Source organism: Phaseolus vulgaris, chromosome 4 (genome assembly GCF_000499845.2).
Source record: "Phaseolus vulgaris cultivar G19833 chromosome 4, P. vulgaris v2.0, whole genome shotgun sequence".
Classification (NCBI taxonomy): domain Eukaryota; kingdom Viridiplantae; phylum Streptophyta; class Magnoliopsida; order Fabales; family Fabaceae; genus Phaseolus; species Phaseolus vulgaris.
In genome coordinates, this window is record NC_023756.2 from 38,591,704 (window position 1) to 38,606,872 (window position 15,169).

Below are 15,169 nucleotides of genomic sequence, written 5' to 3' on the forward strand. Positions count from 1 at the left end.
ACGGACTTAAGCAAGCCCCACGTGCTTGGTATAGCCGTATAGAAGCCTATTTCATGAAGGAAGGTTTTGAGAAGTGTGAGTATGAGCATACATTGTTCATCAAGACAAGAAAAGAAGGCAAATTGTTAATTGTAAGTATTTATGTTGATGATCTTATTTTTACTGGAAATGATGAGTTGATGTTTACATATTTTAAAGCTTCCATGAAGCATGAGTTTGATATGGCAAATCTTGGTAAGATGAGGTATTTCCTTGATCTTGAAGTCCTGCAAAGATCTGATGGGGTTTTTATTAGTCAGAAGAAGTATGCATTGGAGGTGCTAAAACGGTTTGGAATGGAGAACAGTAACTTTGTTCATAATCCTACAGTTCCTGGCTATAAACTCATGAAAGATGAAGATGGAGTAAAGGTGGACAAGACTTACTATAAACAGGTTGTGGGTAGTCTTATGTACCTCACAACAACTCGACCAAACATGATGTTTGTGGTAAGTCTTATTAGTAGGTATATGGAGAATCCTACTGAACTTCATTTACAAGAAGCAAAAAGGGTCCTGAGATATTTGAAGGGAACAACTGGTTTGCGTATTTTTTATAGGAAGGGAGGAGATGATAAATTTGTTGCTTACACTGACAGTGATTATGTTGGAGATTTGGATGAGAGGAAAAGTACTTCAGGTTATGTGTTCTTATTAAGTTCAGGAGCAGTTTCATGGTCATCAAAAAAGCAACCAATAGTAAGTTTATCTTCCACCGAGGCAGAATTTATTGTTGCAGCTTCATGTGCATGTCAGGCATTATGGTTAAAAGGAGTGTTGGAAAAGTTGGGTCAGAATCAAGCCAATCCAACTATTATTAACTGTGATAACAGTTCTGCAATCAAACTCTCAAAGAACCCAGTTATGCATGGTCGCAATAAGCACATAGATGTGCGGTTTCATTTCCTTCGAGAGATCACAAAGGCAAGTTATGTGGAATTAGTACATTGTGGCACAAAGGAACAGTTGGCTGATGTAATGACTAAACCGTTGAAGTTGGATGTTTTCTTGAAGCTAAGAGGACTATTAAGAATTTGTTATGAGAAAGAGATAAATTGAATTTTAGCATTCAGTTTAAGGAAGGAATGGTTAAGATTATAGACGTTAGGATTTTACCATTCACTCAACAACAAATACCTATTATTATGGGATTTAATTCAGTTTTACAGTTTTAGGATTTGATTAGTCATGAGCAGTTTTTTTTAATGTTACTAGTGGGTAGTTATAATATTGTGTTAGGCTATTATGTAAAGGCTAGTCATCTATTATTCAATAAAAGTGAGCACTTTATCTTATTATATCCATTCTTAAAAAAAGATTTATCTATTTTTTAATAAAATACCTAATCATGGTGTGGATTTAGTCAATGGTACTTAACAATATCATAATTAGTTAGTACCTAATGTTGTTGTGGGTCACATTGTCACATTTTCCCCAATCTACATAATGATTGAATAAACTGGTTCGATGCTATCTATAAATCAAAAGTTAAACTGGTTATATGCTATCTATCAATCAAAAGTTGGTTAGTTAAGGAGGAGTTAATCAAAATGTTGGTACATATAAATATAATATTATTTCTAAAACTACTATTATCACATCTTTAATTTTTTTAGACAATTAATTAAAATTTAGTGACAGTAATAAAATAATGAGTTTTGTTTCTTCATAGTTACTCATTCACTCTTTAAAGTCATTATCTATGTGGCCAATTCAATTTTCAACCTCTCAAGTAATTTTTGTTCGAAATAAAGTTATAAAACACTCACGTTAATTAGTAAATTCTTTCAAGTTTGTTATTTTTAGTCAAAAATAAATGTATCGTGAAGTTTGTTTAACTCGATTAAATTTTTAGTCCTTATATGATATGTACTATTTTGTTTTTTTTTTATATTTATTTATAATTTCTCTGTTAAATATAATGCTAATATAATATTATTATATGACGTAATAACAAAATTATCAACTTATGTAGAAAAAATTGTTACGCCAATATATAAAATTAAAAACAAAATCTATTTCTAGAAATTAAAATAAAAAATATTTTATTTGTGTCGTTTTGAATAAAATCTTATAATTTTTTATTTTATTTTTTTGTTGTATGGTTGTTATGATAAATTGTGTAATAGGATGATTGTCAATAATGAATTGAAATAGGTTTTGAATAGGAAAGTAGAGAAACTTGATTTATCATATGTTTATTCCTTTTCTCTTTACGAAAAGTAAGTTTTCCTTTTAGGACATAATTTTTTTTTTTGTCTACTTTTAGGTGTTTTACAAGCTTTTTAGTCCGTGTATTTTGACATTTTTATTTCCAACAATTAAAAATGACACTAATAAAGATCATTAATTGCAAAAAAAAATTAATTAAATATTGTAAATTTTTATAACAATAAAGATGATTGTTGATGAATTAAAATGTAAAAAATATATTATATTCATGTTATAAAATGATTGATAAAGAGAGGTGTCAGTGTGGGAGTGGTTCCACAATCTCCTATGAAAAACATGGAATGAGTTTGCAATTTTGGTTCGTTGACTCACTTAGGTCCATCTTTTATAATCTGCAACTCGTGTGAGTTAAGTATGACAAGATGGGTCACCCCGCATAATATTAAAAATTATGTTTTTTTTTCTGCACCCTTCAAATTTCTTCATACACCTCATCAATTCCAAAAATCAAATTTTGAAAGTCAAAATAGTTGTTTTAGATTCTAGAAGGTAAAATAGATGTTCCAAAAAGGTTATTAGAAAATATTTTTCTTTCTCTTCTAAATTTTTATTTCCAAAATTGACTCTTATGTTATGAAAAATAAATTTTGAAGTTGATGAGATGTAGAAAGAAATTTGAGGGGTGCAAGAAGAAAAACCCTAATAAAAATTATAAAATTACCTCATTTAGTTTTTTTTTCATATGTATTGCAAGTATAATATATTTTTCCATTTTCAAAAAAAAAAAAAATTCTTACGAATGATCATTAAACCTAGCGATTATCTCTTACCAATAGAGGATGTCCACACTATCTCTCCCATAAAAAAAAAACTAAAACCAAAACACTTGCGATACAAGGATCAAGAGTTAATAAGCAAATTTTGTAAATTCTGAATGTTTAATCGAATTTGAATTCAGATTTGTAACTCTTTCTCTCATTGATCATAAATTATTAATGTTTTATGATGATTTAAATGAAACGAAGAAATAGTTTTCTGAGAAGCTTTAATAGTTTATAATTGTGACTACCATTTTTCCAACGATTTTACTCTTCATCAACATGTTCTCTCTGTGTGTACTCTTTTGGTTTGGTAGCAAAGTGTCTTTTCAAGGTTCTTCAATACTCAATAATAGCAAAGAAAACTGATTAGAAAATGCACCTTATTGATGAATGAATGCGTTTGTTATGCTTCATTAAGTAATTGCATTTAATCTTAGTTTATTTCATTTGGATTTACTTAATTTAGAAACTATTGAAAAATGATGCATGAACATCTAAATCTAGATAACACCTAAAGAGATAAGACACGCATTTAAGAATGCTAAGGATAGGGCGTAATAGAAAATTATTGGTATTGATAGGATATTTTAAATCATGAAATATTTGTAAGTAATTACCACTAACGCTACTATGACAAGCAAGTGATTTTTAGTGAAAGTTGCTTAATCATATTTGTATATATTAATTCAAATGTATAAAGCATTTAGTATTTTTATATAATTTAAAACTTATTTACGGATTGATAAGATAAATAAAAATAAGATTAGAAATAACTGAAACATAATTTAATAAATCTCAACATTTTCTTAAATTATATGTTTAGAGTTTAGTTTCACAAAGCTTTTTCTTAAAACCAACGTAACCGCCCTCCCCCCTCACGCACCATTCTTTTTCTTTCTTCCTCCCTTCTCTCTCTATGTCTCTCATTCTCTTACTTTTCTATTCACTTCTCACTCCATACATCATTTATTTTAGAATTTGATCGTACCATGTTGTATGATTCAATCCAAGTAACCAAGAAAATGATCAAGGACTCAAGAGCCAATTCACACTATGAGTAGTCATTTCAACAATCAAGTTAAGACCCCACCAAAGATTAGACAGACCTCACTAGAAGAAGAACTGGGCATAGACCAGAACATCAAATGTTCTTTCTTCTGGTCTTTTTAAAAGACAAAAACATGTTTGTAAATAAGTGGACTCACTTTGGGGATCCAAATAGCAAAATAGGCTAGAGTAGGTTCACATAGCATAAAAGGGAGTGTACTTAGCAAAATGGGCTTGTACCAAACCCACTTTTTCAAGACAAGGCACCTAGAATTAGGGTTTTTAACCTACCTTCTAGAAGTTATGCCTAAAGGTGCGGTTTTGACCATGGTCAACATCCTAGGCAGCCCCTCTCCCTTTCCATTTCTACCCTTCACCCATCTTGCCCACCAAGGCACCCTTTCCTATAAATAGGGTGGCCTCATGTATTTTCAACATTGAAATTTGAAGTAAAGAAACTCTGCTTGAGTGAATTTGTGAGTCTGAGTACTCTTAGTGTTATTTGGGTCTTATCTTGAGTGAGTGATATCTCCAGTGGCGGATATTGCACCACTCATCTTGGAGTTCATCTGCTCCAAGTGGCGTGACATCTTTCATTCCAAAAGTTTCCTCTATCTCTTCATTTTTTCCCTTTTTAATTCCTTTTGCTTCCTTTTTGCACCATCTTCATCTCATCTTCATTCTATTATCTTCTTTTAATTTTGGTCCATATCTTATCATCTTCTTCTTGTTATCTTTTAATTTTCGCCCTCTTTGCATCATCCACACCATATATCTGTGTTTTTCTTTTTGCCCTTCTGAAGTGAACCTTCACACTTACTTAACCACTTGGTTAAGTTCTTGTCCAGTGGGAATCTTCTTAGGGTTCTCACTTTCAATTTGTTAATCCACAAATTCTAAACAAAAGTGAAACCTTTAAAATGTGCAATCTAAAATCAACTCACATCATGTGGTAATTAGAGCATGGTTTTAATTGTGTTTATCTTTGTTGAGTTGATTTATGCCTTTAATTTTTCAGCACATTTCAATTCTTGCTTTTACCTTCAAATAATTTAATTCCCGCTTTACAATTCAGCACATTTCTTTTCCGCCTTTTAATTCCTTGTCATTTACAATTCCGCTTTTTATTCATCAAGCCCTTTAAATTTTGCTTTTGAATTTTTTTGGTGTCAATTATTTTTTTCTTATATCTTTTGCTTGAGTCATATGTTCTTAGTGTCCTAGGAGTCTTAAATCCATTCTACTTGTTCTTATTTTAGTTGTGAAGAGCTAAAATCAAATTAGAAGTTGTTTGAGTAAGTGGTTGATTTAATTCCAAACGTAGAATGCAAGTGTTCATATGAATTGAATCCCAATCCAATCTTTTTTTTTTCGAAAATTGAAAGTGAATTACAAATATGCATGGAAAAAGGGATATGGAACTTTTGAATCCATAAAAAAAACAAGGACAAAAAAAAAAGAAATTGAGAGCATTCACATTTCAACTTTCAAATTTCAAGTTTCTAAAAAAAAGGATTCTAAGTATATGGCAAATTGTGTTTATACTTGTGGAGTTTCATCCTTCTTGCTTTCACATTTTCTAAGAACTTTCAAACCTTCATAATTAAAGTTTAAGTAAGTTTCTTTGCGTCTTTTTTGTGTTTTTCGTGTATGTCTTGTTCAAAGGTTTGTCTTCACCTTAATTCCATTTTGGTTTAGCTTTATTTGCTTTAAGTTTTTTCTTGTTTGTCTTTCCTTTTTTCTTAAGTTTTGTTGAGGGATCTTTGGTGAGAAAGTGTAAGAACTTTGTCATCTTTCACTTGAGGTGTTGCTACAAGTGTAGACCCTTTTGAGGGAATATCTTTCTTGAGTGATACACGTGAGTTAAGGTTTAAAATGTTTATTTTAACTAACCATTTGCTTTCTTTGTGTAAATTTAATGGCTCATTTCTCTTTCGGGGAGTCTTCCAAGCCTCAATCCCCTTAAAAGGCACGTCTTATGGGGGAATTAGCCGAAGCCCAAAGAAGTTTGGCCTAAAAAGAATAGGAGATGAGACAACTGTTAGAGAAAATACAGAGGTTAGAAGCCAACCAAGAAAGCATGGCCCGAGAAAGGAGGTCAAAGCCTCAGCGCGATACAAGACATCACATGCACTACGGAAGTTATAAAGACGAACACGAAGAATGGAGAGTACATCATGCATATAATAGGCGCCTCCCACCATAAACCTTTTTTTTCCTTTTATTAAGTTACCATCTTTTAATGGGGACACTGACCCTGATTTGTATTTAGGATGGGAAGCTAAAGCAGATCATATTTTTAATGTATATGAGGTCGATGAAGACCAAAACATAAAGTTAGCTTCCCTATAATTTATAGACTATGCCAATCAATGGTGACATCAAACCATAATGGACATTGGACTAAACAAGAGGTCAGTCGTGGTCTCTTGGAGTGATTTAAAGTTATGCATATGTGCGTGGTTTGTTCCTCCTTGCCATAGGAAGGAACTCTTATTGAAGCTCTAACGGCTTCAGCAAGGATCTAGGAGTGTAGACGAGTATTTTAAAGATTTGGAAGTAATTTTGACTAAAATTAATATGCATGAAAGTGAAGAGTCAAAGATTGCTATATTTGTGAGTGGATTACGGCGAGAAGTACAAGATGTTGTATAATTATATGAGTATACTTCTTTGGAAAAATTGGTTCACCTAGCGATCAAGGTTGAATCACAAGTTTTGAAAAATTCTTGTAAAAATACTCATAATGATGGCTTTTACAAATCAACTTGGAAGGGAAAAAAAATTCAAAACCAATATTATCTTTCCAATTTCTCAAAAGAAACCACCCTACATCATAAACCTTATACTCCTAAATCACCCACCAAAACTTCAAGTAAAAAATACTTTAAATGTCTAGGTTTTGGGCACATTGCTACTAATTGCCCAAGTAAAAGAATCATAATGATAATATAGGTAAATCAAGACCAAATAAAAATGAAAACCTAAAGAGAAAATGAAACAAGAGAGGAAAGTAAAATGGGTCTCAACATCTCATCTCACACAATCAAAACAATAATGTTGACCCACACAAAACTAATCGCGCCTCCTAGGTATACTTCCTCCTTCTCTTTTTCATTACTCGATAATTCTAAGTACTTGACATCTTGGGTAAAGAAGTTTAGGGATGAAATTCAAACACCTCCTAAAGGATCTAACCTTTTAAGAGGATTTTCAGCAAAACATCATGTCATCCCAAACTTGTATCTAGAACTTACCCATATGAACTCCCAAAGCTTCATGAACATAAGTTTACTTCACATACCACACCTCGCACTATCTTATATGTGAACAAACTAACTATGTTATTTGCAGGAGTTCTAAATTCGAGGTCGAATTCTCTCCAATTTGAGGGGCATGGTACAATCCAAGTAGTCAAGAAGATGATCAAGGACTCAAGAGACAATTCACATTGTGGCAGTCATCTCAGTAATCAAGTCAAGACCCCACCAAAAATCAGACAGACCTCACCAGAAGAAGAACTGGACATAGACCAGAACACCAAATGTTCTTCCTTCTAGTCTTTCTAAAAGACAAAAACATGTTTGTAAATAAGTGGGCTCACTTTGGGGGTCCAAATAAACTAGAGTAGATTAACAAAGCATAAAAGGGAGTGTACTTAGCGAAATGGGCTTGACCAAGCCCACATTTTCAATACAAGGCACCTAGAATTAGGGTTTTTAACCTACCTTCTAGAAGTTATGCCTAAAGGTGTGGTTTTGACCATGGTCAACACCCTAGGCAAGCCCTCTCCCTTGCCATTTCTACCCTTCACCCATCTTGCCCACAAAGGCACCCTTTCCTATAAATAGGGTGTCTTGCCTCATATATTTTCATCATTAAAATTTGAAGTAAAGATACTCTGCTTGAGTGAATTTGTGAGTCTGAGTAATCTCAGTTTTATCTGGGTCTTATCTTGAGTGAGTGATATCTCAAGTGACAGCTCTTGCACCACTCATTTTGGAGTTCATCTGCTCCAAGTGGCGTGACATCTTCCATTCCATAAGTTTCCTCTGTTTGTTCATCTTTTCCCTTTTTAATTCCTTTCGCTTCCTTTTTGCATTATCTTCATCTCATCTTCATTCTATTATCTTCTTTTAATTTCGGTCCATATCTTATCATCTTCTTCTTGTTATCTTTTAATTTTCGCCCTCACATCATCCACACCATATATCTGTGTTTTTCTCTTTGCCCTTCTGAAATGAACATTCACATTTACCTAACCACTTGGTTAAGTTCCTGTCTAGTGGAAATCTTCTTAAGTTTTTCACCTTTAATTCGTTAATCCACAAATTCTAAACAAAAGTGAAACCTGTAAAATGTGCAATCTAAAATCAACTCACATCACTGTAACTGAGGAGTTAAGGAACATTTCTACCCTATCATATTTTTAAACAAAATTCATTTTTGCTCTATATATGCTTTATTTTATGTTTTTTCTTAGGATTTAGTCATCAATCTTGGTGGGGTCAGTTGAGAAGATTAATCCTCTCAACTTATTCTACTATATATTGAATTTTTGTTCTGATTGGATAACTTGCATTAGGCCCTTAAATTTTGAAGCTTATCCAGATTGGGAGGATAAAATTCTAGAAGTTGCTTGGAAAACAAGCAATTAAGGTAAGGGAAGCTAAATTTAATTTTTAATAGCACCCTAGGATAGAAGATCTGAATGTGAAAGGGACGTGGTCTCAATATTCAATTTCTCTTGCACGGATGTTGTGTGTTTATATATTGTGTTGTTTTTTTATATGTTATTTAATCTTGTAACAATATTAGATTCTAATAGTTTAGAATTTAAGTGTTGTTGTTTATGTTAAGTAGACTTTTGAATGTTGTGGATCGTGTTTTGAATGATACTGTATGATGAAAATGGAATGAAATTGAATTCATACATTTGGGATAATGTATGGACTGATGTTTGTATGTGTATTAAGTATTGATGTCTATGTGGTAATAGAGATCTCCGAGCTTCACTAATGATCTAAGTCACATGGACTAAGATATCAGGTGGTGAGAAGCTGATGGGGAGTTCATGCACACCGTGACATATGAGATGCACGACTTGGGTTGTATTGAACTTATCATGATCCTTTCTGTTGGATTCACTGGTAATCTTTGGATTAGGTGTTAGTCTCTGGTAGGACTTACTTAATACGGGTCTTCTAGAAGGTGTCAATTTTTGTTTGTTGAATATCTTGGATGTGTATATCCATGTGGGATCTATGTTATTGTTTTATGTTGAGAACTGAAGAAGATTGAATAATTGAGAAGTTTATCCATGTAATTTGGTTTCCTCTTTTGATTGAATTGTGTATATTATAAAATTTTATTTTCACTAGCTTACCCTTACTTTTCTTGTTGTGTTGTGAACTGCGATGATTGTAATATATGTACATGAACAGATGATCATACAGGTGTTGGAGGTCTCAAAAAGCTTTAGGATGTTCTTTTGAATTTTATATTGTAAATATTTGTATTTTTATAAGTCATAATCATGTATTAAGAATGTTTTGAAAAACTCTAAGCTTGTATTGAAATATGTAGAACTTGTATTGTAATAGTTAGATGTATTTTTAGGGTGTTACATTTAGAATTTATGATTTTTTTACTCATTAACAGAATAAATAAATTATAAAAAAATTATAAAATTAAATAAGTCATTATTTATGAAACACAACTCTATAAATTTTCACAAATATAATTTAAATTTTTTTAATTTTTCAAGACAAAAATTATGTTTGGTATGAACAACTTCACCTTATATAATTTATTTTGTGTTGAGATAGTGTTTGGTAAGTGAGTTTTTTTTTTTTTTGCAATGTAAGCACGATTTTTCTATATTTTGTTTATGTTAAACATAAATTAAAAGAAATAGAAAGTATGCTTATTAAACACTACTTTAATATATATATATATATATATATATATATCACTCAATTAGATTTCAGTAAGAAAAACCATGCTTACTTAGTACATGATTTCACTAAACATCAAACAAAAGTGTATATATCACGACTTCTATATATGGTTAAAAATAAAAAGTGGAAGTCGTATTATATTTCAAATCAAAGTCATGAACACAACTTACTTGATTTTACTATTTTTCTATAATTCATTAATTTTAATAATTTATTTAAGAAATTATACCAAAATGATAAATTTTCTATATAATATCAATCATATGGTAAAAACTTTAAAAAAAAAAAGGAGACCTAAGAAATGAAGAATATGAATGTGATGTGTTAATATTTTACATTAGTTTAGATTAATCACAAACATATTCCAATTTCGAAGATAGTGTGATGGAGCCACGTGAGCTTCCAATTTTGATAAGCTCTGGAGTTATGGAGGTGGGTCCATTTCTACACCAACATTAGTTTTTTTATTTGATTTAAAGCATTTGATTAACATGAAGAATTGACCTTTTTTCACCATAAGTTTTCGGCTGTTTATGGAAGGCACGAAAAGCACTTTCGGTTTGAATTAGAGAGGGATTGAAAAAGTTAGAAGTTTGAAGAGGTTTAATTAATGGTACTACAACAAGTCCAACATTTTGACAGCAAAATTGATGCCTCAGTTATCTCATTAGCTATGCCAAGAAAAGTTGTACAAAATAAAGAAGATGCTGCCTTTGCAGATAAAACACATGGGAATGCTATGCAACTGTTATCCAAAATTGCTTCCCATTTATGGTTTCAATTTCTACATACCTGTGTAATCAAATCAAATCAAAAAGAGTTAGGTTTTGGTTATCATTAATTAATATATTTTTTTTTCAAATTTAAGTATTCAAATAAAAAAAATTACAAATTTACGAATCAAAACCAGATTTAAGCTAAATTTCAAAGACATAATTAAGAGAATAATTATCATAGAAAATCATAATTTCCAATAAACTATTTTAACTGAATGAGAGTTTTTATTTTTTTTTATCGACAATAAACAATAAATAAATATGAATCACTTTAGGAGTAATTCAATCATTATACAAGAACTTACCCATAATTTTCATGACAAGACTTACTCCAAAGTTCGCTAAAACATAATTCTTCTAACTAACCCAGAGAAATACATCTAGGGAAAACGGGAAAACCATCAGAATAAATATGATTTCTTTTTCACTAAATTATCTTGTTATGTTGTGTAAGTATTAATTTCTCATATAATAATCCTAATAGTTTAGTTTAGAAGTAAGATAAAAAATAATTTTAATATATATTTTATCTTAATTCTCATGAACACGAAATTGTGATAAAATTTTAAACAGACATCTTAATTACGATAATTCACCTTGATCATATTTTTTAAAAAAGTTAATGTTAAGAGATTGGACCATAAACAATTATTTGAATGAAGAAACTAAGAAAAGAAGATTGGACCATAAACCATTCTTTGAATGAAGAAAATAAGAAAAAGGGGACCAAACATCACCAACAAAACATAATTAATTTTCTTAAAATTCTTCTTTTTGTTGTTTTACAAAAGAAAATGGTCAAAATTTGGTGTGAAAACCATTGACTAATGTCAAGATTAAGACTAGGTAGTACAATGAAAATTGGACAGCAATCTAAAGCAATAAAAAGCAGTATTTCCTTAACAGAACCAACGGCGCATGCGCTTATGATTTTAATTCCTAACGACAAACTCATCTCTAAGTTTATGGTACAAAATTCAACATTGTAGGAGACATTCATGTTTTATGGAATTTTAAGTCTTCAAATTCAACATCAAATGTTAATGAAATTCAAGTTTCTTTTTTATCAAGACAAACTCACCCTTTTATATTTGAGTACATACAATAGATAAAATTATATTAATACTTCATAAATTTTATTAAACTCGCATTATTTATTACTGATCTAACCTATTTATGAAATTCATAAGTATATATATATATATATATATATATATATATATATATATTAAATTATAACATATTTATATGAATTTTATTATTATTTAATGCAAAAGGGTGGAACATACTAAAGAATTGTATTATGTTATTAGTATACTTTTAGAATTTTCACATATATTTGATATAATTTTTCTATTATTAAGAGAAAAAATAATTTAAATTTGTGATGCCTAACATCAAATCATTTTTATAAAAGAAATTAATTTTTTCACAAGTTAAAGTTAATTCATGAATAAATTAAAAATAATAAATTAGAGAAACAATGTGAGATAGTTTCTACAAACTAATTCATATATCAACTAATTTCATTGATTTTGTGTTTTATGTTTGATTAGTACGTATGTGTTGATGTTTTATTAACCTTGCAACGTATAAGGATATAAATTCCTTCAGAACATGTGTTTAGAAGTTTTTTTTTTTCTAAAAGGAAAGGAAATAAATTAACTTTTCATTTCGAATGAGTATTTTTTTAATTTCATGGTTTTTAAAATAACGGGAAATGAAATATTGGCACATTTCAATAAAATTAACATGTTAATATTTTTAAAATATTGAAAATAATGTATAATTATATTATTTAAAATAAAGCATTCAACCCTTGCCTCTTTTATATCGCAAAACAAAGCCACAGAATACTTTAATTTAGAGTTTGTATCTAAACTTGAACTGGAAATATATCTTCAAATAGATTAAACAATATTTTAGTTTTTTATTTTATTTTGTATTTAGATAGATAATTTTAGAGGGAAATTTAGTTTTATAAAAAATTTAAAATATTTTATGTTAAAGTCATTTGTACTTATTTTCTTATCTTCTTTATTTTATTTTTTTTAATATATACAATAGTAAAAATAATATATTTTGCATCAATTTTAGAAGATTTATTACATTAATTTTATCTTTGATGTAGATGTCAATGATGTACAAAGTTTATCATATTTTACAATGATTCTATAACATATGTAATAAGGAGTATATTACATCGATTTCAGACAATAATCAATGTAATAGTCTCTGTTTGTTTGATTTATTGACTTCTGAAAGACATATTACATCGGTTCTTGTCTGTAATCAATGTAATATGTTTATTTTTATATGGGTTAAAATATTAACACATGTAATATGTAACATTTTTAAAATGTAAAATAAATTATATTATTTTTCCAACCTATAATTTTAACGCATGTAATATCATATATGAATAACAATAACAAATCATAAGAAAATTATCAATAAAAATGAATTTTAATTCCAATATTCATCTCAAATATATATGTTTAATAAAGCAAAAATGTTATAAAAAATTAAATACAAATTCTCTCGATCTAAACATCCCAAAATACTTAATATATTTATCTTAATCTAAATAGTATTTTAAAAATTGAAACATAACAAAAAATAATCTTAAAAACTAACATATTTAAAATTAAATTATAAATATTTAAATATATACATTATCATCAAAATCATTAGTTTTTTTTTATCAGCAAAGAATAAATAAAATAAAATGCGGCACTTCAGGGGTGTCCAAACCCTTATACAAAACACCCAAAACAAGTTTCCTAGCACCCAACCAGCTAAGGATCCACCAGACATTACAACACATTAACCATAAACCTACCAAATCAAGATACAGAATTTCAACAAATACAATTACATCAACCCACCAAAGAGACTACACCCTCAAACAGGACATAAAATCTAACTACTAAAAAAGATCTTTGACAACAGGCTGAAGAGCTCCAAATAACCAAGTGCCAACATCAACAAATCGATCTTGCGAGGAGGATACATAAACTAAAAAACATGCACAAAGCACATTACAACCTTCCAATATGGACAAAACAGTATCCATAAACACCACACATCAATATATTAAAACTCATACACCATATAAAGTTCAACGTCAAACCGAATATAATAAGTCAAATACACTTTCCTTTACCGCAACCCAAAAGCAAAACCATCAACCCGAACCTGCCAGATAGAAAAAACCAAGAAACTTGCAAAACACACCACAACTTCCAAACCTGAACAAAAACATTAACCAAAAACATTAACCATGGAGCACCAAAAATCAATCTTTCAAATACCTCATACAGCATTGAGGTTCCAAACACCAGTCTGAGTAAGAGAAATCAGCCAATATTTCCTTTATCGTGACCCAAGACCAAGTCTTTCTTTGTACTGTTGAAGATGGTTGCTGCCCCTTCAAGATTGTGTTTGATGAAGGCTTATATGTTGTGTTTGATGAAGACTTATATGTACATTACTTTTGTATTTTGCTTTGCTTTAAGTATGTCTTAGGTGGTGCTTAGAGGTTGTCTAAGAGTGGGCTTTTTGCTGAGTAACTCACCTCATAACCACTGGCCATGTGATAAGAACAAGCATAAGTTTTCTTAAACTGTTTTTCACATGTTTTACAAAAAACACGTTTACTGCATAAAAATAAATCTGTTCTTTCCTAAATAAACAGATTCATTTTTTTTACACTGATGCCTTGGCTAAGTCTTGTGAAAATTGGATTTTGTGCATCATGTATTTTGACTAAGTCTTCTGTCTTTCAAAACGACTGAGTTTTAAATAGTTAAACTTTCTCTGTTTTCGTTTTGAAAAATAAATCTGTTCATCTGTAAATGAATAGATTCTTTTTGTCTCTGGTGCCATGACAAGCTTAAACGTTTTCAGTTTTATCTCTGCACCAGAATGGTTGACTAAGTCTCCTCACTTAACAAATTCTCTAACTGTTTTTTGAAAATAAATCTGTTCATTTTATTTTCAAATCTGTTCATTTTATAACAGCTTTAACTGTTTTTCAAAATTCTGTTATAAGTTGGTTTTCTATAAAATGCAAACTTGTTTCTGAGTTTAATATTCATTCAAACAGTTCATACATTTGCAAAAACAAGTTTTACAGCAGAGAATCAAAAGTTTACAAAGGATTAGCATTTGTTCTTCAAAGATTTCAAAAATCACAAAGTGCTTGTTCTTGGTTTGGTTCCAAAAGCTTGGTGTGAGGTGCAGCTACTGTTCTAGCAATCTTGCCTACTGGTTTAAGGCAGATCTGTGTATCCTCAATCAGGTGTAGTCGTTTCACTTCTCATTTCTTGTAATAGTTTGGTTGAACACTCTTC